Below are 25,424 nucleotides of genomic sequence, written 5' to 3' on the forward strand. Positions count from 1 at the left end.
AAAAAAGAAGCGTGTCTGAATGTGCAGGTTATATTTACTGCGTTACGCTGAGGATGACTCAGATAATTTGCATTATTAGCCATTACAACAACTGGACATAATTCAAGTTTAAAATCTACCAACACATCATAAATTCTGTATTTACTTTTATGTGCTTTAACATGGGAAACCTGCTTGAGGCAAACCCATAGCAAATAACAAGTTCCTCTGCTTTCCTCTTCTCCTGTACATGTTAAAAACCCATTTGATGTCATTAGTGAGCAAAAGTCATCATTTAATAGCTGCTCGGCTCTGCAGTGGAAACAAGCAGACGGTCTGCTCTCACTCCGAGCTGCTCAGTGTGCAGGATGATCAGTGCCCTTAGAACCACAGAACAGTCTCCCCATTTGCTGCATCAAAGACATCACTGAAATGTAAAATAGCTGAGCCTGGCAGGAAACTCTGGAAATCACCTAGCCCAGCTCAAGGGCAGCAAGAGCCCATAGCAAGTGTCCAATCTGATTTCCAATATCTCTAAGGATGGAGACTCCACAATCTCTCTGGGCATTCTGTACCAGTGCTTTGCCACCCTCACAGGGAAAAAAAAATGGAAAAGCTTTTCCACTATCTGCCTGTAAGAAGAGCCTGGCTCCATCTTCTTTATTCCCTGTCATCATGTACTTATACCATCAGTAAGATTCCCTGGATGATCTAGTCCAGACTGGATACTCACAGCTCCAATCCCTTTATCATCATTATGGTCCTTTGCTGGACTTGCTTTGGGCACACTGCTGACACATGGGGTTTGGTTTATTTTGTTTGGTTGGTTTTTTTTAATCACCTGGTCTTCCTGGGAGCAAACAAACAAACAAAAAAAGACTGATTCTGGAGACTTATAGGGCTAGGCTGGAGTAAAGAAGATACACTCACACTATACAAAAGACTAAAAAAAAATCTGTGAGTTTAAGACATTCACTACAATTCAGTAATAACTATGGAAGCTTATTAATGCTTTATTAAGGCTTTTACTTTATATTGAGGAAGCAGTGGCATCAAATGCTCTCTAGTGATAAATGAAACAAGTTGCAGAAAGCTTTTATCTATTTGTTGCTGATGCAAAACACAGTACTTAAAAAAAAAAATCAAACTTCTGTTACTACTACAACATACTACTACTAAAAAACCAGACTTCTGTTAGACTGCACACTTCTCACAATGCTAATAAATCAAACGTTGAGTTTTAATATTCCTTCTCCAAAACAAGCAATGCAAACAGTTGTTGTGATTCATTTTCAGGGTATGAATGCCAGCTCACTTGTTCTTCAGACTCATCAGAGTGTTCACACTGGAGAAACAAAAGGTCTCCACTGTTACTTTCTCCATCAATAGAATCACATTTTTGCTTTGGTTTTGCTATTATTGTCAGAGGTGACCTTTGAGACAGTTGAGGCAAGCGGAGGTGACTGAACCAAGGCCTGGCAATGGGACTGGTACACAAGCACATGGCCTTCTTGACTTCAATGGCATTAAAAATGCTGCCACCCACTCAGTTAAAAACCCAAATTTTACCCCATGGACCTATGAAAGCTTTTGAGACTAATAGCACTGGTACAGCTCAAGTTGATCTCAAAGACTGACAGAACGAGCTTTCCCAAGTGAGGCCAACTCCCAGTGCCTGTGGAATGAGTTTTGCAGTTTCAGATGCTTACTTGCAAGCCCCAGCCCTAGAAATGAGGGACTCCTATCTCCCTCTCTTCAGTTCCAGCTGCTGTAGAAAAATCACTTTTAAGAGATGGATGTGAGACCCTTTAAAAAAAAATAAAAGGCAGAAACACTCCAACACTCCAACACTGTCTCTCCAATCCTTCAGCTGTTTTCTCTGCACATGGAGTCTGAGCTGACAGCGGTGCAGGAAAAAAGGAAGAAGACTTCTGACAAAATACCAAAGGTCAAGATGTCTCTGCTGCTGATGGGGAGTTGAGAGTGCCTGGTGTTGGCACAGCTTGGATGTCCTTCTCCCATCCCACCCTGCCTCTAACCATCTGCTCCTTCAGCAGCCGGCTCCCAGGTAAAAAAGTAAACAGCAATCAAATGTAATCATCAAAGTAATGTTTGATGAAGTTGCCAGTTTTGTACCTACCAGCTCAGGTTGTGTTTATCCCTCTTGCCTGGAGAGGCCTGTGCTCATGGCTCCCTGTGAGGGCTGGAAGAAGCTGTGGATCATCCCTCACCTGCTTTTTTCACATCAGAACACAGGGATGCAGATCTGGCCAACGCTGCCTAAATATCAAAACCATCTCAGGTGAGACAAACAGCAGGTGTGGCACAGGTAGCCACAAACCAGCAGTCTTCATAGCCACCTGCATAGGCTGTGGTATTGTGAAAAAAAAACCTCCTCATGTTTGGTAGAAACAATTTTGGGAGCCACAGTATGGATATGACCTTGAAAGTCTATCTGCTGAGATGCCGTCCTTAGGTAGAGGAAATGAGAAAGATGTTTGTGAATTAGAAAAAGTGCTTGACTGGCCATTATTTTCAGGTCTGCCACATGAGAGATACAATGCATTTTAAAAAGCCAATAACTTAGAAGAACAAAGATAATGTTTTGTGAAGACTGAAGGAAACATAATAGCTTGGCCTAAGGGATTTTTTTTTACTGTTTTTTTTTTAAAAAAGGGATCTGGATGCTCACAGACAGAAAATAAACATCCACACATCTTCAAAATCTGCCCCTAAGTGATTTAGTGATCTACAGATACAATGATATAAAACTACAGAAAAAAATCTGCAAATGCATGGAATAACCAAGAAAAGCAGCAACAAAGAAGTCTCATCTGTGAATCTCCTAAAACCACTTCCTCCTGATCCTTTTTGGAAGCATGCCTACTGTTTGCAGCACCTGAGAGGGCAGGCCTTCCTCCTGATCCTGGGCCAAATTTCCAGTGCTGGTGACATTTGATTTTTCTAAAGTACAATGTCTATTTTCATATGTGCAGGTGGGAAACTTTTCTGCCTGGCCCCTGCTCATTTTCCATCTGAGATATTCCAGTGCACTGTCAAAGAGTAAACCTGCATAGAACACATAAGACCAAAAGATTCAAACCTCCAACAGCAAAGGAAAAACACCATCAACATTTACCAGTCTAAATGAGGCTTTTTAAAACATTTGATGACCTGTCTCCTAAAGCCCTGGAGACCCATGAAGTCACTGAATGGATTGCTCTCCCTTTTCCCTGCTGCCCCTTTGCTCAGTGCCCATGGTGGGTACGGACAGTTGTGCACCTGAACTGCAGTTCTGCCCCACACCTGACTCAGATCCAGCAGCAGCAACGAGAAGCCATCTGGAGATATGTATTTTTAAACAAACATGCTTCAAATTCTTTGTTCTAAAGGGATGAGAGTCCCCTTTCTTTGCTGTCCTTACCCAGAGGTGATCACTGCAACACATTTTTTTTCTGTCATGTCAGATTACTCAGATTTCCACCCATTTCCCAGCCTCTTTTAGCATTCTTTTGTCTTCCACAGGTTCACCGGTTCCCAAGATCCTTTTTAGACAACCTAGTCAGCATTTCATGCAGAGGATTTAATTTAATTTTGTGCTGGTATCTCCGATGACCCATGTTCCCAGGTACTGCCTCTCCTACACCCCTTCTTGCCTGCACCTCTGAATGCAGGCACCTCCATGGATTTAATCCCTCACCTGTTAGTCCATTTGCTTACATCATTAATTAGTTAATACCCATGAAACCACACATGCATTCCTGAGCCTTTGATTTCAGTTCTTCACATATTTTTCCTTTTTTTTTTCTTTTTTTCCAATAACAATTGGATGGACACATTCTGGGTATGCAAAATACATATTCTGAGAAAAAGTCTTCAAAAACATGATGACAATTGTACTAGTATCTCTACAGATAAAATATTCTTTACATGCTCTGGCTTTTTTTTCCCCATGTAATAGAAAAAAAAGCAATTTTTAAGAGCAGTCCAGTTTGTCTGTGATGATCTGATCTATAAAATACAACATTACTTTCTGGGCACATTTATGTAATTCCGTAAACGTTAACAGGATTTTTTAAAAAAATCCAGTTTATTATCTAGCAAAAGCCTACATTCACTTTGTTGGAGGGCAGCTTCTAGGATCATTACTCTCATCCTCTTTAATTTTCAAAACTAGTTAATTTTTTTCCTTGTCCTTTTTTTCTCCCCTCATGAGTCTTTTTAAATCCCATAATATGTAGGCATATATAAAAACATATGAAAAGAGAAATTAAAAAGCTGGTGGGCTTGTTAACAAACTCTTTTGACATTCCATTAAACAAATTTAATTCAGACCTATTACTCTGCATATATTCAGACTTCTCCTGGCAGTCTTTTTTTCTGCCTTTCATCAATGACTATCTTTATAAAACACCATTCCCTCACTGCCCACCCTTTTCCATTTTGCATTAAAAGCTTTCTTTTTAAATAAAGCTTTTATAAAGCCATTCTCTTCCTCAGACACGTCAGAGTTAGCACGGATTCTGTCCACTGCCTCATTTATTCATGGCCTTTTATGGAATCTCTCTCTTTCATCTGTACATCTCTCTTTCATCTCTCAGTGTTCTTTTAACTCCTTAGGGTAGCAGCAACTCACGCACTCCCTCTTCTTCCCTCGCTCCCACAGTCATTTCCCTGTCCTTCCTTCAAAGCTGTGGATGCTTCTGAATACCAGAAAACCCTCTTTTCCAAGAGGAACCCTCTGACTACATTATCCCTGCTCTCTTGCCATTTTGCATCTTGCATTTCATACCGGGATATTTCATATCTCAAGCTTAAAACCGCTGCAGCAGGAAAAAGTAGGGTACCTGCAGTGTGGCTTCCATGAGGGACAGCTGGCTCCCGGTCATGTCTGCCTGCTGGAAACAGTGCTGGAGACAGAGGGCACCAACACCAGCAGCCTCAATGGGCTACGGCAGTTTCCCAGCACTAAAGCAAACTGCAGGCTCAGTCAAGGCAGCTGCCAAATGCAAAGACTTTGGATGCGAGGAAGAAAGTTCAGTTAAGAATGCAGGGAAAGGGGTAAACGGGGAGGATGTTTGGGTAAGTCCCTGTCGCACACGCATCTCGTGTTTTAGAGTATATTCAAGTCCAAAAGCAGCATCTGGCAGCGCACCTGCCTGAGCAGAGGTTGGTCTAGACTTTTCTGAGGTAGTACTATCCCTGTTTTTAATTTGTTATAACAAACAGCCCAAACCATGAGAGGAAGAAAACCAAAATGACCCATTTTGATTACCAAGCTGTCCTTCATGTGTCAGCCACTACCTGACAGGGCTATGGGTAGGTTTGAGATACAGAAGAAAATAAACACAATAATAATGCCAAGGGAATGGATTCAAAACTGAGCAGGTAAAACAACTGGAAGCTTTTCATTAGTGGCAGATGTGTATTTTCCAGGGAGTATTTAGGACTCAGAAACTCATGTTCCAGCTGAAGTCAGAAGTGAATGAGCTTCCAGCCACACCAAGATTCCTCATTTTCATCATCATAGTTTGTGTCTTTAGATGAACCTCATCCTTCTGTTAAGGACTTGAAGCATTTGATTAAGCAGCACCTTGGCTCCAGTGATCATGCAGTGCACATCCCAAAATCTACGCTGTGGTACAAGGCTGGGAAAGAAGAAGAACTAAAAAACCTGAGAAATATTTCACACGTGCCACGATAATTAAACTGATAAAGATCTCCTGTCTTCCCTGCCCCCTGCCATATGGCAGCACATGCAGGAAGGCTGCATCCAGGCAGCTTTCCCCAGTGCCCAAAGCAGAGACCTGACCTCCAGGGCTGCACATTTTTTGAGCTAGTCTCCCCAAAGGCTTGCCCAGCAGGCTAAAGAAACACGACACGTTGAATTTTTCCTCCCCTCCCAGTTGTGCTCACTACACTATGAAATCCGATTTATCAGTCACCTGTACTGGAAAACGTGAGAGAGGAGGAGAAGGATTTTGGTGCAGAGCAAACAGAGGGATTTGGAGCAATGCAGTCCTCAGAGCCCTGGAGCAGATGACAAGTATTGGTCACAAACCACCCAGAGCGGGCTTAGCAATGGCAAATACAGCAAAACCCAGTGAGGTATTTTTGGCCACCACTCAGAGACTGAATCTGATATGAAGAGCTCTCTGCCAGCTCCTGCTGTCCTTACTTTTTTCCCAAAAGTCAAACAGGATGTTTCCAACCTCTTTAGTGGGTCAAGCCCACCCTGTTCTGCCACAGGTATGTCTGAAAACCCTTGGGATGGAGAAGTTTAGGGAAAACCCAGCAAAAGCCATTCAGTCTATCTCCGGCAAAATCATTCCTTATACTGCTCTGAAAGGTATCTCCTAGGAGCTGTCCACCTCACACTATCAGATGCTGAGCAGCAAATATCATCATCAGAAGATTTTGGTTTAGTTTTCCCTTTCTATGGAGGGAAAGAATACTGCTGACTATTTCTTTTCTCCCCATCTCTTTTAGCTGAGTGCAGTTCTTAACCAAGGCTGTTAGAGCTGAACCATTTCACAGCAGTCTCCTCTCCCCTGTGACATAGCCAGGCATTCCCATCCCCTCTCTTGGAGCAGATCTGGCAATTAATGCAAGCACAGAGCGAGGTAGAGCTGATCTGATGGAAAATGCCCCACTGAAAACAGTAATTACTAGTTTTGCACTGGCTCAACGAGCAGAACCAATTCAGGCTGCTGTGGCAGCAGTGCCAGATCTGAAGCAAAGGAAAGGGCAAGAACAGAAGAGCCAAGGGTGGGATGGGGACAGCTATCAGTTTAACCGTAACATAAAGCCACACCTGGGAACAGTGGTGGCATTGTATCTGGACGACCCCTCCACCCCCACACCAGACTCTCTCCTTGCCCCAGGGAGACTCCCACCAATTGCAACCTTTCTTCTCTGCGTTTCAGACAGCTTTAAATTCACCTGCCAGCATAATTTAGAGAGCAGCTCCAGGTCAAGGGGTTTAATGAAAGCCAAATGCGTTACAGCACACAGCTCCTCACAGGCAGAGCTCAGGACACAGCCCTGTCATTCTCTTACTTATGCCACTCTTGTTCATGCAGAAAGGGGAGGGGTGGGGGAGAACAAGAAATCAGGCACTAGCTCTTGCTATGCTGAGCTTAAATTTCAGTGGCAAAGCATCCAGGGGGGTTGTCAGAGAAATCAGCTGAGATGCTGGATTATGAGGTAGGAAACACGTCCAGAGCAGACAGGTAGATCTGTGAGTCACCAGCCTGGAGACGGTAATTGAAGTGTCTCGTGGTTGCAGATACTGCGTGATGTGGTCCAAGAATTTGTCACTCTTGCCTGCCTTCATTTGTGATAGCCTACAGCAGATGTCCCCTCCAATTTTGTCTTTATTTTCCAACCTTTATATCTCTGCATGTGTAGCCTGATCTCCATTCCCACACCATAGTGCCCCAGTACTGCCTGTACTTCTGCTGTGAGCCCCCATTTCATCATAGGCCTAATTCCCTGATTCCCAACCTGCCTCCTCCTGTCCAGCTTAATCAGCTCCATCTTCCATTGCTATCTGGCCAACACACCATGTAAACCTTGAATCTTATCTCCCATGCGTTTCTGTGACTCTTCCTGGCTGTGACTGCAGCTCAGAAAGAGCTGTCAGACAATAAAGCATTAAAGCATCTTCTTCATTACAGGTATTTTTATCAACTGCTTTCATTAGGGAAGTGCAAAGAGATGAGTAATCTGTTTTCTGAGTGGGTCAGTGCACCCTAACTGCTTTAATCACTTCTTCTGATCTGCATCAGGAGCCCTGAGACAGCGCTGCCTGCCTGGCTCTGCATTCCTGCCGGCTGGCCAGCCTCAGCTGCGGTGCAGGGGACACTGCAGGAGGGGACAGACTCCATCTCAAAGTGAGTGATCAAGCAGCAAACAAGATTAACACGACATGACTTGATGAAGAAATGGAACAAAAGTGCGTATTTTCTCTGTGAACTAAAAGAACAGGAATCTAAGCCATCTTGTCTTTTTTTTTTTTTTTCCTTTTCTTCTTTCTTCTCTTTTGAGATAATATAAGGTATTTCTCAGCATGAAGGACATGACTGCCTGTAGAGAGATTTTGACAACTCCCCTCTGAGTGCTAAAATGCTGTCAGCTGAAAAACTGAGCTGTTTGGGCAAATTGATCCAACTCTGACAGACTTCCTCTCTGTTTTCATGTTTTCTCTCTCAATCAAAAGCCTCCTAAGAATCCATGTTTTCAGTTCAATGTCAGGGAAAGAGGGGAGAAGAGGGGAGATTGTCTACTTTTGCTGCACTGTTCGTCATTAACCTAGCTGGACGGAGAAACCTGTGAGAGGAAGAGGAAGGTCTCAGAAGTCTCTTTCATCTCCCCACTGCACACAGATCTAGGATCTGAACACAACAGTTTCCCTACTCCACATATAGTACCTGCATATGGACTTCTGACTGCCACTGAGGACAGAGTCAATACAGCTTGGGTGCAGACACAGACAGTATAGGAAGCTGAGCTTATAGGCCTGAGTTTATCTCCAATGCCAGTAGCAGGCAAACTGCTGGATCAACCATCCAAGAAAGCTTTACTGGACTGTTTGTTTTTTTTAAAGAATCATTAGGAATCGTCCTCCCCTTCTTTAGTCCAAAGAAAATAAAAAGCAAAGCATTTTTAAACTTTGTCCCTAGCCGTGAATATATCTGCAACCTTTCTGCATCAGTGAAAATTCTGAATACAATTTCTGATGGCCAAATCCTGGGAGCACCCTTGCCACTTTATAGCAAAGATTAAGCATGCTCCTGTCACAGTCAGTAAGACAGCAGCTCTTTCCATCACCTTGGCTGATGGAACTCTCCAGTCCTCTAAAGTGAAGCAATGCCAAGCAGCCCAAAAGTGCTTTGCAAAGACAATTTGGTGCTTTGTTGTTTTTGCACTCTTTTCACCTTTGCATATAACACAGTTACATATAAAATTTGGTGACTGCTGTTGTGCTTATAGGGTCTTTCTCCAGTTTTTCGAGCTAAGTATCAAAACATTGTGATGTTTATTTTTCCTGTTTACCCACCTGAGGAAACCTATGCTCAATGTGGCCATTTTTTTTAAGACTTGTGAAGCAGAATTGCTGGTTTATAGATTCAAAGAGATTTGAAGTCTATAGCTTATGAGTTTTACTTCTGGGGAAGTCAATTATGGATTTTATAAACTTTATTGTGTCCCTTTTCATTGCTCAAAAAAATCAGGAATGACACAGAAGATTTTCCTATCTGTTCCCTTCATGTTGTCATTCTATACTTATTTATTTGCTCATGGCCAGGGAGTGAGAAGTTTGCCATAAGTCAGAAACTGCACTAGCTCACAGACTTCTGAATAACTGCAGAGAATACAGGTTCATACAGCAAACAGCTACAGACCAGATGTTTCCTACAAAGTCCAATATAATTTTTTAGCATCAGATACTCTGTATTTGGGACCTATATTCCAGAAGGTCGTTCAAGCATATCTCAGGATCATTGTTATCTTAGTTCCCATGATGTTTCCGTAGGCCTCTGGATGACAGTTTGGATTATAAGTTTGCACACTGCCTAGAACAATAAGATCCTGATTGGTACTCCTTGAATAATACAAATTAGTCCTCTCCCGAGCCGCCTTCGCCGTGTATGAATCATGCTGGATGTCTGCCCTCCGCAAGGGCAGCAGACAGGGCTGCTGGGGCACTGCTCTGCCTGCCAGCACTGGGGCAAGGCTCCTGAGGCACTGCCAAATTTCCTGATCCCAAGGATCTAGCTGCACACGTGCAGGGGAAGAGGCTGTTTCACTACTTCGCCTCTGATGTGCCTGTCAGACCCCCCAGAAGACTACAGGGAGCATACAGCATGACTGAAAATGAGACCACAGAGTCTGAAAAGTACACCCAAAAGGTTGTGTGTTTCAGCCCAGCTGAAAACTCTTTCAGCTTGTTCTGCTTCAGGCTCCTGTTCTCTGCAGTAAAATACGCTGCTATAAACTTAATAGACAGCTTTAGTTTAGAGTATTTTCCTTTACAACAGACAATATTCAGATTGTCCTTAGTCATACATTCCATCACCTCTGCAACACAATCACTCAATATGTCAAGGCAAGAGAAATATTTTTCTTCCCTTTATACAACCCTTTAGTTGCTCTAATGAACGTACAGATTTACATATTCATATACACTAGCCCTGATCATCGCTTCAAGCTAAACTTCCTCTAACAGGCTAACCCTTAACTTTGCATTTAGGTTTCTGAAATAACCTCTTGACTGAAGAGCTGACAAATTCAAGCTTCAATTATCTGGACAACCTGGCCTCTATCAGGGACATGAAGCTCTTGCTTCATCCTCTTATGATCTAAGCAAGAAAGGGAGAACACTTACATTTCTGATTAGGTATCTGACCTATGTGGGATTCTAGCTTGTACAGAATTAGCTTCACAACGAGCCCCAGTAATGACCACCTCATTGTTTAGGAGCCCAGGATGGACACATGGTGGTTTTTTTTTTGGTGGGTTGTTTGTTTTTTTTTTTTTTTTTTTTTTTTTTTTGTTTTTGTTTTTGTTTTTGTTTTTGTTTTTTTTTATCTTGGATCAGAGAAAGGGTAGAGCAACTCTGTTTAATCCTTCTTTTGCAGGGTGTATCTAATAGCATTCAGTGGCTTTGGGGACACTCAGAGTGAGCTATGATTTCTGGGTTGGCACCCTGGGATTGAATGCAGTCTCAGTAATATCAGCCATTCCAGCTGTGATTCACATGATAGTTTCAAGTAACATTGGTCAGATGGCTTGGTGACCACTACAGCAAGGACTGTGTGTACACAAGTATCTGATAAAAGAATATTTTCCTTTCAATAACTTGCATTACAAACAAGCCCACTCACTGCACAGGGATTCTTATGCAGCATAATCTGGTTAAAGAAAAGAAATAAAGACAGAAAAACTTGTGACCCCCCCATGACAGTGACACCTTCAGACCAATATGAATTCAGCTTTTTAAATCTAGCTGTAAGTCCTCAAGCAAGCCAGCTGAATACTGGGCAAGCCTCAGCCAAAATTTCGCTTCCCTTCCACAGCCCCTGTGAATGGAGGGGAATGCCACTGAGGAAGGTGTGCTGCTCCCTGTGCCAGTCTAACATTTCAAAGTGTGTTAAACCTCCTTGGCACAGGTGACTTCTTTGTGCAGGAGTTCAAGCTTTCATTGTGCTTTCCCTCCAGGGATGTCCTAATTAGAGATTAGGGGCTTCCTTCTCAAGTTACTGGATTTGAGGAGTCACGCTGCTGTTATTTCCAGGCAAATCAAACAGGAGCAAAGATGGACAGAGGGGAGGAACAGAGGCAGGAAAAAGGTCCCTGAGCAGGGGAAAAAAGGGAGCCATACCCTGATGCATCCACAAAAAGGACAAGAACACCTTCACAGCAGGTTGGAGACCTTGGCATCCAATCCTGTATCCCTATGGTCAGTGAGCAAGTCCTCTGAAAGCTTTCCCTTTGCAAGACACCACACAAAATATCTCCAATTAGTTTTATAAAGATGAGAAGCCAGATTGGAAACTGCCTGTTATTTGACACAAAGGTGGCTTTCTGCTCAGGATAAGCAGAGGTTTAGAAAACACCAAAAGATTTTCATTAAGGCATGGGAACAAAAGAAGAAAGAAAAAGTGGAGGACAGCAAAGTATCTGTGCTGTGGATTGAGAGCAAATACCTTCACTTTCTGCTTCATAAGATGGATGAGCAGGGCTGCAGGTTGTCCCCAGGTACCCCACCCAAACTGATTACAAAGGTTACAAATGACTGGAACAAGCTTAGAGCACCCAGGACAGCTTAGGAAAAAAAACATGTGAAAAAGCCTCATTTTTCAGGTGTTTGGAATGATACTTCTCAGAAGTCAGTGCTGGTAAGACATTTCACATTCAATCTCAAGCATGTACAAGTCAGGAGCAGCACCCCTAAATTCTGAAATTACATCCTAGGACTTTTAAACCAAAGGAAAATAAAACCCACAAGAAATAATAAATATTACAGATTTAGGCTTTTCTTTGCTGTGCCTCAAAGTCTTCAGGACCTATACTTTAATACTTCTCTTTCCACTCAAAAATGCATGATGACGTTTATAGTTTTCAATGGAACTGAAAATCCTGCAAACACAGAGACTCTGGATAATCCATCCCTGAGTTCAGCAATGCAGTCACTAGCCCTGAAGTTATACAGTAGAGCTGTCTTTGGGAAAATTTGTGTATCCAGGAGGGCATTTAGGTAATGAAAGCAGAACACAGTCTCAGAACCCAAACTGCCAGTGCTCTGGTAAGCAAGTCAAGGCTGCTGGACTTGGCACTGGAGCAGATGAGTGCTCCTGTGGGATAAGCTGCTGGGATGACCTCTCAAGGAGGTTAGTGATGAGCTGGGCATGGGAACATCACTGCACAGCCACAGCACCCGGGCAGCTGCAGTGTGCTCGGATTCACGGCACCATGAACCTGAGGCACACATTTTAGCAGCTCATGGCACGCACAGGACACACACACAGAGCTGCTGAGACAGCTTGAGGTGTTCAGTGGGAGAAATCATATTTGAAACAGCGAGTCAGGTTTTGATTGAACTGGCAATTAAGCAAGCAAGGAGCAGCACGCCCTGCGGCTGCAGAGATGACAAGACAAAAGACCAATTCCTTTGGTGGTGCAAGTGGCTGCAACTTTGCTGCCTTCAGCAGGTCTGCACTTGTCCATGTGAGCTGTGGAGCCAGCCCTCTCCAGCCTCAGACAGGACTGTGATATAAATAGTAGTGAACTGCATTCAGCTGGGAAGAAGCCATGGTGCAGGGAGGCAAAACCTGACGCTTCACAGAGATTTGCAACACAGCGATGGGCCACTAGCAGCACCCATCTTCTATGTTTGCTTCCTCTCTCAAGCTGTTGGTGGACTCTTTTACTAGGGGCAGCTGGGCAGAAAGGTAGCCAAGCAGACACCTGGTGCTACCCTCTGCCCACTAGAAACCAGCAAAGGTCTTCAAGCCTGTTTATTAAGTTTAGCCCATTTGTGATCAGAAGCCTTTCTGAACTAATATAAAATTTTTCAGTGAACTGATGCATCTTACATTTTCAAAGGGCACAGGACAAAGGAAAACTTAATAATTCTGTTATAATCTCCCCAAGTCAATGATCATCTACCAAAATTTCATTGAATAGGGGGTCTCCAAGATGAAGAACTTTGGGTCATTTTAAGTCAGCAGTCCTGCTGGTCAAATTTTAGCTAGGGAAACTGTCGGAGAGAAATTAATGCATTGGAAACATCAGAACTGATCAGTATGTTTAACCAAAGGATAGGCTGCTGACAGTGATTGTGTAGACAAACTTTGATAACAGCAAAACCTTTGTGCTCTGGTCCACATCTAGTTCTGACCAAAGATCCAGAATTTAATTTAAAATAGTATGAATGCAGCACTAACATGCACAGAGAACAGCAGGTGATAACCTTACTGTGGGGTGCAATGAAATGAGAAAATATTCTGACTGTCTGAAGACGACTTAGATGACTGGATAACAGCGAGCATCCAAGCACTCAGATGAGAATGACGTTGGAGGAGGAGGACCCCACAATACGAAGTGGAAAAGCAAGCTCTTAGAAGCAAGTAAGAATGGCAGAAAATTCAGAAAGAAATTCAGCTGAGCTCAGGAAGATGCAGGGCCTGGATCCATTCCTGTCTCTTATTCAGACAGACACCCTGGAAAGCTCCAAGGGTGATTTTCAACCAAAGTCCTCTGTGCTTAGCTCTCACAAAAAAGGCTGAACAGACAGTTAACTCCACTGGTCACCTCTCTGTCATCTCCCTACTCCTGGCATGTGATATTTTCCCGTGTGTTTCAGCTCCCTTCGCTGGTTCGTTCTTAGCACGATGCACCCAACCATCAGAAAATCTGGCACATGATGCACTCCCTGCTAAATGCCAATCCCTCCATTCCAGCCAGGAGCTGAATCTCAGCCCGTGCATCTAGCAACACAGATGAAACACAGAGCTTCATCTCGGCATATAAATAAACACTGGGCAATCCTAGTTAACTCTGGATATCAAACGCAGCCAGGGTGAAGCGCAGAGGTCTGCTCCCTGTGCACAGCTAAGGCGCTGAGTTTTATATAGACAAATATATCACCACTGGGCACAGTTACAAAACGTATCCTAACGTGAGATTTATGAAGATAAAGGCTCCCTCCCAGAATTGCAAATAAGTAAATCACCCAGTAATTTGCTTGGCACGCTTGCTCCTGTTTCTCCCAAGGCAAAATGCAGGATGTGTGATTCATCTTATTACCCAGTGGTCAGCAAACACTCGTTCTGTTCAGCAAGCACTGCCCAGGTTTTTCCAAAATTTCCCACTAGCAGATGAAAGTTATGAGCTATGGGAAAGGGCAGAGTATGAAACAGACATGATTGTAGCTTACAGGGATAGCTAGGAAAGCAGAGAATATTCCTTGTTACATCCCCTCTAGGTAGATAATCCACGGTTTTCCTGCTCTATCTAAAAATACAATGAGTCGAGGATACAAGGATCAAGTCAACAGCTCAAACAAACATTCAAAAAACAGCTCAAATCAACATTCTTGGAAAGGCTGAGGGGCCATATTGTCAGTCCACACCAGGAAAAAAAAAGTCAGAAAAGCCTGTTCACCAAAGGAAATTATGATGTGCAAGGATCTATTTTTTATTATGACCTGGAATAAAAGACTGAAATTTATAAAGAATTGTAACTTTCAAACAATATTGACTCAAAGCCCATCAAATCTTTCATTTCCATAGAACTGTTTTTGGGAGGTTTTTTTTTCCCCTGGAAAATACTAAAATGTGCTATGTTGAAATGTACAGTTTTCTACATCTAATCTCCAGGCTGGTATAAAAAACCTTCAACCTTAATAGAGAAGGAGGAGAATGAGAGCAGCAACGCCTCAACTATTTGCTACCCTATTTGCCACCTGGGTGACTCCTCTCCAGCCCACGAAAATCTGTCTCTCAATTTCCATCAGGCTGATGCTCTTTTCTCTTCAAAGTCATGTCTGTACTTGGAAACAGCAGAGGCTGCAAACTACTGCCTAACAAATCCAGACAGTGTAACTGTGTCCGAGACTTTGCTTCACTAGAAGCTATAGGAATCTTGCCTAATTCTGGAGCCTCTCCATTCCCTCACAATCTTGCTGCCCCACTTTGGTCTAGTCTAGGCCTTTTTCCTCTCCTGCTAAGCTTGGTATTGGCCAGCTGATGCTGTCTGACAGAGCCAAGGACCTTCACTGCTCTGCCAAAGCCCAAGTAGTCTTGCCTAGAAAAGAGGATCCAATCAGACAGAAAATAGATAAATGGATAGAAATATATCAATTCCCTGTACTGCATTTGGAGTGATGTGCAAAATCAAATTAATTAGGCCTGCATAGTATCTTGATGTCTTGAGTCAGGGAAGCCTATCAAATGTTTGGATCTATCAGAACACGTGAATTGATTGGGACAGCTTCATCCAAGGAGAAAACACCCTCCTGCATCCCTGTCTTCAGTGAGAACAAATGTGTACTTAGCATGAAAACCCTACTTTTTCAAATACCCCTCATCAACACACAAGTATCTATCTATCCATCGGAGGTGTGCACAGCGCTACTGTCAATAGTGCTCCCTGCAGCAGTAGCTCCAGACAAGTCTGCACGCACTGTTTGATTTCAGATACAAGAAGATGAACAGCCAGTAGGCCTAAATAAACACCTCAGAAGCACAGGCATGGCTTTTACCAAGTCAGCAGCTCACCTCAGTCAGTCAGGCCCTCCAGATGCCCCAGAACCTCCCCATAAAAGTGAGGCAAGGTTTTTCTAGGGAAGAGATGCTTCCTGAGGACATGGCCACTGACTTCAAGTGGGGCTTTTGATCTGCTAAAATTCAGAAACAGGCTAATCTTGACCTTGAAGCCCATGCAAATAGCACCGGTATTTTTCAGTAAGTAATGAAACTAGGTATATAAAAATCCAGTTAGACAAGACAATTTATTTTTCTTTCATGCTCTGGAATTGCCTCAAATATTTTCTTTTTTTAATAATGGGATCCATTTTTCAGGCATTCAGTGCAACAATTTTTATGTTGTTAATAAACACATTTGTCTAATGAATATCTCTTGGTAAGCTTGCCTGTAATTCAGGAAACCCAAGTGTAGCCAAGATAAAAATATGCACATACTAAAAGCTCAAATTGAAGAGGAAAAAAAAATCAATTCAAAGTTAAATTACCCATCTTAAATTCCAGTATAAAGGCTACTAGAAATACTGAGCTCTTGAACTTCAATTAATCTCTAGCAATTAAGCTAGAAGGGAGAAAGATTCTTCAGAGCATCAGGAAGAGGGGGAAAAAAAAAAAAAAAAAAGCTGCAAAGAGCTCATATCAGCTTTGGTAGGGATGTCACCATTGCTTAAACTCCCATTCATGGCTCTGTTGGGCTGATTAACTCATGCTTGTCCTAGACTCCTCTGGGTTTCTTTTTTCCAGGCATCCGTGTGTGACTGCCTGCTTGCGTGTGGCATACATTTTCCAGCTTCACTTCTCAGGGATTAATTGGCAGAAGTGCTTGTCATGGTTAAATAATTTTATTTAATTTGCACTGTGTGAAGATATTTGGGCAAAAGGGAAAAATAATCAAAATTTAATTACTTCCCCCCCTTTATAATGAGAAACAGTTGCATTCCTTGGAGACTCAGCTGGGAATAGAAAATTACTTAGATTTATTGTTAAATATGCAATAATAAGAAAAAATAATTTAAAAAAAAAAAAAATCAATAATCAATCTCTTGCAGTAAGAGAGTGACAAGCCCAGCACAGGTAAAGCAGATTTCTATAATCAACAACTGAAGTTTACAGAGATAGAGAAGGGACGAGACAGCATCGACACCATGTCAGGAAATGACTCAAGGACTTAGGTACAGGTTTCTAAACAAGCAAAAACTTTTACTAAATGCCTCAAAGATGTGACTTTGATCAGTCATGCCAGCAATGGGAAGTATCACCTTTAGTGACTGGCCAGAGTCTCTGCCTCACAAGTTCAAAGATTTCCTAAAACTTGATAACCTCTCCTTTCTTCTAATTTCAGGCAAAAATAATAGTTTGTTTTCTGTGGATTCCAAGTGGAAAGAAAGGCTGCCTTAGCCCTCCTCCTTCCCTCAAAGTCATCTTTCCTTACATATTACTGATCAGAAAAGAGTCCAAAGGTCTCCAGGGAAGATGAATTAGAGAAATGCACTGATGCATGTCATATTTTTTATGATTATTCTTTTGGCATATTAAAATCAGCTTTCAAATTGGAGTAGGAAGAAGACAGCCAGGTCACTGTGACAAGAGCTTCACCTGGAGAGGACCTGCTTTTACAGCTCTGGCTTTTCTCACTAAAGACAAGACATTCCTCACTGCTAAGTGTTAACCAACTGTAGAAGGAACCTTTTCACTTTCCCCTACCCTAGAAGGCATCACAAGGAGGAGATTTAATGAAACACGTAGGGGCCATGGTTCAGCAAGGTGATGCTTGCCATGTTCAATGTACAAATCAGGTTTTGGGCCCACAGCCCAAAGCTCCCTCTGGCACTGCCTTATACCAGCTAAAAATCTCCCAAAGAGATTTTGGAGCAATTTTGACTTATTCCAATCATTTTTCTTTGGTTACAGCTGATGTTTGTTCTGCCAAGAACATTGTGGCAATGACTTCCAAACGTGCACAGGACCACTTTGGTCACACATTCTGCTGTGGAGGGAAAGGGAGGACTTCCTTAGCCTTCCTTGATACGCGCCCATTTTAAGGGTTCCTCTCTCCAATGAAAAGAGGGGGATACATCCCTACCCTCACACTGCTCGATCTAATGAAGCCACAGCCTTGACAAAGCCTCTCTCAGGTGTTTACTAACCACAAAGAAATGCCTGAAGGTGAAGTTCATCCAAAGTATCACAAAACATGGTGTTTGCAGGAAAACAAGTATTCCAATTGGAATTAAGGGACCTTTAAGTGCAGGAAATTCATGCTGGAATATTAAGAAAATCACAACCTCTTTCCACCAGAATTTGCCAGCATATTTTTCCATGAAAAAAAATAGTGTTAAGAAGACTCTTAACACAATTAATTAATTACTCAATTACTTCTTATATCCTCTACAGTTAACTTCCTTGCATCATCAACATCATCTTTTTTTTTACCCAGTATGCTCCTTTGAAAAGAGTATGGGAAACAGAAGGGGGAAAAACAGACAAGCCAACAATCAGAACACCCATTTGGAATTAAATCATTCAATACCTTATGCAAAAACTGCTGGAATAACTTTTTGCCCTTTTCCATGGACAGATGTTCTCATCAAGAAGAAAATTAGAACTTGATGACAAACTCCAAGGTTTAAATGTCACTCCCTAGCATTCTGGTTCAAATAAAAAAGGAAGTGGCATTAAGAAAACAGTCTGCAAGCTCTGCAAACTGGTAATTTCTTTTACTTAGAAAACAGAGTTTACACATACATTTAGTGGCACTTATCATAAAGTACACATCTGAAAGTAAAAGCTTTCATGATTTTAGTGCCCAGAAAGCAATTTTCTCATTGCTAGTGAATTATTTGCTTTCTTGATCTATTCAGGAATTTCCTACTGCAGTAACAAGTTTCCAAGATTTTTTAAAAAATTAAATAAAAAAATCAGACCTACCATTAACTCCCACAGAAGTCAACTTCCAGAGCACTGTCTGAGCAAGGTCCAAGGAGCACAACTCAAGAAACACATTTTTACCTTTTTATGTATGATTCAAATAGGTACAATCAAAACATTTATAATGCGAATGTTATTTTACATCTTAACTGAGGGAGAGAATATCCAACCAAGAAAAGCACTCAGTGAAGTGAGGCACTGATTGTCTGGGTGCCTTTCTGGAAGGTACACTTCAGTTAAAGTCAAGTCATTAGGCTCAGCAGAAGGGGAAGCGGATGAAATCCAATCGAATGCATTACAGAGGTCAGACTAAATGAGCTAATGGTCCCTTCTGGTCTTAAAAAATCTATTAATCTAATTTAATTCTCTGTTCTACTCCTCATACCAGAGTCAATTTGAACTCATTTATATGAAAAAAACACGTTACAGCAGCCTTGCACAACACTGTGTTCTGACCATGCAGTTTTAGGCTACCCAAAAGCTTCATTTACTCCCCACTGGGCTCAGGAGGAGGCTTGATTTACTCACAAAGAGAGCTTACATTTACAAGCAAGGCACCAGCCACAGGCACCTCTCCCAAGAGAATGGTGGATGAATGTTCACCTTAAACTGCACAAATCAGCCAGAAACTTGCCAGAGTACTCTCCACCTTGGCTTAGTTTTTTGGGTGATGGCATCCTTCACTCAGCCAGATGCTTGCCACGGAGAAGAGCACAACGCTTTCATCAGTAAAATCTGTTCCAGTCATTCCAAGGATATTTCTCGTGAATAACTTGTAACACACTCAATATTGCACCAAGAAAATACTTGGCAGTTACTGGCCAGTGAGAAAAGCAAGCACTTAGGAGGAGAAGGCCAGAAATGTTCACTGCTGTCAATGCCACCAAGGTACTCAATATGTTCCTATCAAGCAAATATCTTTTATTATCCCTCCTTAAAAAAAAAAAAAAAAACAAAAAAAAATTTCCCTTTTTATTTTTTTTTTCTTCTTCGTGCAGTTTTCCCTCAGTATTTCCCTCCTCCTGGAGGCTCAGTGCTCACATTAACATCACCAGTCGTTTGCTTAATTTGGCAGTACAAGAGTGCAAAGCATCACATGAATCCAGGCTGATCAACCTCAGTGAGCCACAGCATCCTCCAAGCACACCTTGGACAGAGGGAATAATTTAATACAGAGGAACAACTGAACAACTGAAGGCCAGTACATGGGGGCTCACAAAAGCTTTTCTTCACATGGTAGGTTGGTAAGATCTCAGGAGTGAGGTAGGGACTTCATCTCTGCTGGCATGTCTATACTTGATGTTGCCTTTACTTTTTCTCTCTGCCTGCAGCTTAGACAGACCTTCCCCTGTCTCTGTCCCAAACATCAACAGATGAAAAAGAACTGCAGAGCTGCCTAATGCCTCATCTCTCCAGTGGTTGTGTTAATTTATTCCAGCTATTTGAGGGAAGCATGAATGGCACACCAGTAAGCCAACTCAAACTGGTATAAAGGCAGCTGATTTTCCCATCTTCTGTCATGACCAGTGTATAACTTCTATACTTTTCAGCTCTGATGTTTCTGTGCTTTTTTTCCCCCCTCCCTTTTGAGTCTCAAGCAGGTGGTACTTTGTGAAAACAGACCCGAGGAGCTACGTAACATGAAACAGCCGGTTTGCCTCTTCAGTGCCAGCCTTTTCAAACTGAATCCCGTATTTCAGCGAAACTCGCCTTAAGTCCTGTTTCCTCTCAGCACATTTTAATCAAGCAAAAATCCTATTTACAGTCAAGAAATCCCGTTACAGTGAACAATCATGACATTGTTTTCTTGGACACGTCTTGTTCACCTAAGCCTTTATTGTCTGCTTTGCCCTGCAGACATGAGCACACCCGTAAAAAACCTTTTCAACATAAAAATGTAAGGCAGATATTGCAACTCAAATTCACATGGATATTCACCATTTGTTCCAACTTACAAATTATATATTCTCTTTGGATGCTTCAGACACAAATCAGGAGGTCAAAAAGATTCTCACTGGCACAATGGAATTCCTTCCAGGGCAAACAGCAATCCACTGCAGATAGACTCCTGAAGCCTCTAGCCCAGACTCCCACCAGCTTCAGAGGATTTAGCTGAATAAAACCTAAGCTGAAACTCTTCTGGCTTTTTGTCCCAGAAAGTTTTTCATTTTACCAACCCTTACTTTTGCACACCTGGTAGACTCACCTGACAGAAATCACCACTTTTATTCTTGATTTTTCCACAACTCAACTCTCATGATTTACTTGAATTATTTGTGCAGTTACTAATAAGAAAATGCCCTATGAGAAGGAGTGCTTTGAAGTACTTAATACTTCTTTCTTCCTGGAATCTGTGTTCCCCTTTCAGAGGCATTTCACAGCCCTTCCTGGCTGGTCCCATTTCTCTCTGAGCATGGAGATCTTCAAACTAGCTACTAATATTTTTTTTGCCCCTTGAACCTAAATTCCTCTCCTATCAGTAATCGATCCAATCCAACCCTACCACGAGAGTTCAGCTGGATTTATGAGGATAATGCTGATCCTTCCATTCCTCATACATGCCTTGGGGTACTTTTTATCAGTGCTGATATACCTCTGGAAAGTTGACTTGCTACCACATCTGATGGATGGGGACCTGCTGAGGACATCACAACTGCCTGAAGTCAAGGGAAGGCTCTTTAAAGCCTTCCTTTAAAGGTTCAGTAATTTTGTAGCTGACTCCTAAAGAGCTCCTTGCTCTTCTTGAACCTGAGTATTAAGACAGAAAGAAAGGCATCCACCACCTCCCCTCGAGTGGACTCTAAAGCAGAATATGGCAGGGCATCCATATCTGCTGTCTCAGTTAAAGAGAGAGAGAGAAAATAAGGAAAACAAAACAAAAAAAAAGGCAAACCTGGCACAGCAGCACTGCAGAATGCTGGTGGCATTGAAGAAGTTAATTAGCAATACTGAACTAGACTTTAGGAGAAGAGTCTTAATAAGTGTTGCTAAAAATATTACACTAGTCATTTCCAGAACAAACACAATCAGTGGCAGACGAGGAGGGGAGAGCAATCCAGACCCGTGAGCTACCGTGGTGGAGGTATTTTCAGTAGGGAACAGGAATAAGGGCTGCTCAATTCAAAAATGCAGTAGCAAAGACACAAATCCGGGATAACCTTGTCCCAAGCCAGACTAGTGGTTCTGCAGGGAGGCCACAGCAGAACCTCAAGGAGCAGAAGATATCTGCACCATGCACGGCCTTGAGGTGCACAAATATAACCTACCTTGAGAGGGTAATGTCTTGAGAAAAAGCCTGGCAGATTATAATCTTGGTTTGGGCTGAGAGAAAAGGTGCAGGCAGAGGCAACAGGTCAAAAATGGAGCATTCATGAGTCTCTTCTTGGGCTAAACCCCTGATCCCATGCAGACCCCCATCACAAGCCAGCTCAATCTGCTGGCCAAGAGATAAATGATGGATAATCACTAGAATCATGTTTAAAAACCCAACACTCAAAGACTGTCTCTAGTGCACAATGCAGTCCCTTCCTCCTGCAAAAAAGCAGTCTTGGACATTTGCTATGTGTCACCTCTTGCTCCCTGCTGCTGGCAAACAGCTCCAATCCAAAGTGCTGGCACATTCACAGCTGGGTTTGGTGCAAAGTACTTGCACCAGACTGATAAGCCATGGTTGATGTCAGCATGACTCGGTGGTCTCCCACTCAATAAAATAACCATTAATCACTACTCAGGCTGATGCCTCACGTTGAGGAGCTCACTGCACAAGAGGAAAAGCCACTATCCTTCACTGGCAGTTAATGCTTTTTTTCCCTATACAATCAGCTCCCTATCTGCATCCCATGCTCGCTGCCAGAAACAGCTGTCTCAGCTTTTCAGACACGTTCTTGGCAAGGTCCTTTCCCCCTCACCGTGTTTGACAGGATTATGAAGTGCCGAAGCCTCAGGCCTCCTTTTGTTTTGAAGCTTGAAAGTGAAGTTTTAGCTTAATCATTTTGTCTCTTCCTGCCCTTCTCCTACTTCACCCATCCTGGCTGCCCACCAGCCCAGACCCCAAGCACTCCCATGGGAACAGACCCCAGCCCATGGATATAGGCAATGGCAACAACTGATCTGCTGCAAGGATACAGCAGTATCCCAATTTAGCTCATGGATGGGTTAGCTCTGCTGTACCATTTTCTCAGGGTGGTTTAAATAGGTGCCTCAGAGCAGGAGCAGTGGACTGAGGAAGAAGAAGGCTGCACCAACTCTGTAGTCACCTGCTGTTCCATGGTAGCTTTATTTAGGAAAAAGGAGCTACCATGTGTTTATTCGTACTGGAGAGATATTGAAGTTCCTCCCACTGTGCTAACCAAGCAGTATTAATATTTATGATATGCTCTGCAAAGGGATAATTTTGAAGCTGAGGAATATTGCAGTTTTTAAGGGGCTTTTGTGAGAAGGTAGACAAAAGAGCTCCAACTCCAGCTTTCCAGACAGAAAGCAGAAACCCCTAATTTCAGAAGTCTAGCGTGGCATGATGCTTTTTGATCGTTTTTTACTCAAACGCTGCTTTACAAAGGGGCCAAATTTAAAACACGATAAAAATTAAGAAACAGACTAGGTCTAAAAAATGGAGCACTAATGGAATACTGTCCTCCTGTCCCTTTGAGCTTAAGATACTGCCTGCCCAACAAATGTAGGCTGAAAGGCCTGCTCTGTTGTAAAAGATGTTCTTTTTTCACCTCCAAACTTAAGACACACCTTTTTGTTTTAGATAGCAAAAAGGGACTGAAACATTCATTGACTGAATGGAACGTGAATATGTGGGCAAATATTGGTGGATAAAAGCCAGGGCTCAGTCACACCACACATTCAGCAGAAGCTCCTGAAAGTAAGAGTCTATCTCTCTGAAAGCCTCCAGCAACATTGTGCAACCAGCAGCTGTCACTGTAAGCAGTGAGGAGGATCACGAGTGAAAGAGTCAGGGATGCTTCTAGGTGGGAGGAAAGCAACTGGAAAACAAAACTACAGGAGAAGCAGCAATTAAACACTCAGCAGCTCCCTAAAAAAATGGCCTTGGTCCACCAGGAGAAGCTGCTCATCAGAAGCTGTTCAGCTGGCCTTTTAAAATGCAGCCTGGGTTCAACTTCACAGATAGCGAACGTGGCTTATCACAACGGGTTCCTGAAGCCATAGGAACTCATATCCTGTGCACAAGTGGGATTTAGGATTCCACAGCCCTTCTGGTGTGCTCCTGGGCAAGGAAGTCGGGTGAGCAGGAGCAGCTCCCGGCTACACAGGAGCACAGCTCCAAAATGTTCTAGTTCCTCTGCCCACTACCCACATTACTCAGCTGTCAAAGGAAAGGCCTCAGATTTATGATGTGAAAATTACATTTTAACGAGGTGTCATATGTGTTTAAAGTCCTTATTCATCACCATACTGCCACATCTTTTACCCAAGACACAAACGGCACTTAATTAGCATATTATAAGGACAGACGGTTCACCTTATCTGCATTGTGAAACTGCTCCAGGAAGAAAAACCACAAAACAACCCAAACATTCTGACTGAATAAACGTCAAGAGAGCATCCCACAACACTTGACAAAATGTGGAAGATAAAAGTTTGACAGGCACCCTCTGAGGTTCTTAAAATATCACAGAATATCACATTTATCATACATTAAATATGTAATTTCTGTATCACATTTGATTGCCGGAATGGCTGACCACAGTGTTGACATGAAATGTGTGGAAGCCACTTCAGCACATTTAGGCTGTATTAGAAGTCTTATATACCATATCAGCATCTTCCCTATGTACTGGGTGTATTTACTTATTAACTTCACACACCCATGGAACGGCCCATATGGTAATGCTTGGGTCTCCTGGACATAATTTAAAACACCTTCTGAAAAACAGGAGGTTTGTGTTTCCCGTGTAACTGGGAAGGGCTGCTGGGACATCCAAGGCCAAAGTATGCACAAAATGCATCCTTAACTTGGTTCAAGTTCTTCCCTGAACCTCTCTGCTATGGGACAGGCTCCAGCCTCCACCTAAGCATCCAAATGCTCCGTCAGCATTATCCCGAGCCCTGGCAAGAGCTGCCAGCACTGGGGCACCTCATACATTAAAAGATAGAACCTGCGGTGTCTGTGATGCCCAGGAACCCCTGGCTGGTGTCCAGGCAGGAGCTGTTCCTGCCCAGGGAGGTGCTGAGGCACAGAACCAGGAGATGTGTGTTGGTATGCAGCACAGCGCCGGGAAGCAGGACGGGAGCACTTCACCTTTTGGAGAGGAAGCCTTGTTGATATTTTCTTGTGTTTATTTGCACAGAACGTATCATAAGTGAGTGATGATTAAAACAGGTAACTCTGGTGCATATCAACTGATTAGGCTGCAGGAAATTGTCATCCTGTCACTACAGCATTCTGCTCACCTCTCTGCATATGTCCAGTAGGACACATTTAAAAAAAAGTGAATACTGTTCTGGGTTTAACTTTTTGGAGAATGGAAGAGATGCACAGCTATCCTTACTAACGCTTCAAATTCAAAAACTCAATAGAAGCTACAAAGAAATAACCAAAAAAACTCAGGAGCATTTATGAAGAAGCATCCTCCAAAAAGCTCATTTTAAGGCCAAACAGCTCAAAGAAAATACACTTCAAAGGATTTTGGTATCTTCAAGTTCACTTCTTGAGGGCAGACATTAATGATAGGTTTCTTGGGACTTGCAGGCACTGAGGAGTGTTTGCTTTCAAAATCA

At 42.7% G+C, this 25,424-nt stretch overlaps 1 protein-coding gene across 1 annotated transcript in view; it reads right to left on the reverse strand.

The window, feature by feature from the left end:
- The window catches only part of ADGRL3 (adhesion G protein-coupled receptor L3), a 480,164-nt gene that overhangs the window by 133,770 nt on the left and 320,970 nt on the right, over positions 1 to 25,424 (reverse strand). The window lies entirely within an intron of this gene.

Source organism: Sylvia atricapilla, chromosome 4 (assembly GCF_009819655.1).
Source record: "Sylvia atricapilla isolate bSylAtr1 chromosome 4, bSylAtr1.pri, whole genome shotgun sequence".
In the NCBI taxonomy this organism is placed as follows: Eukaryota; Metazoa; Chordata; class Aves; order Passeriformes; family Sylviidae; genus Sylvia; species Sylvia atricapilla.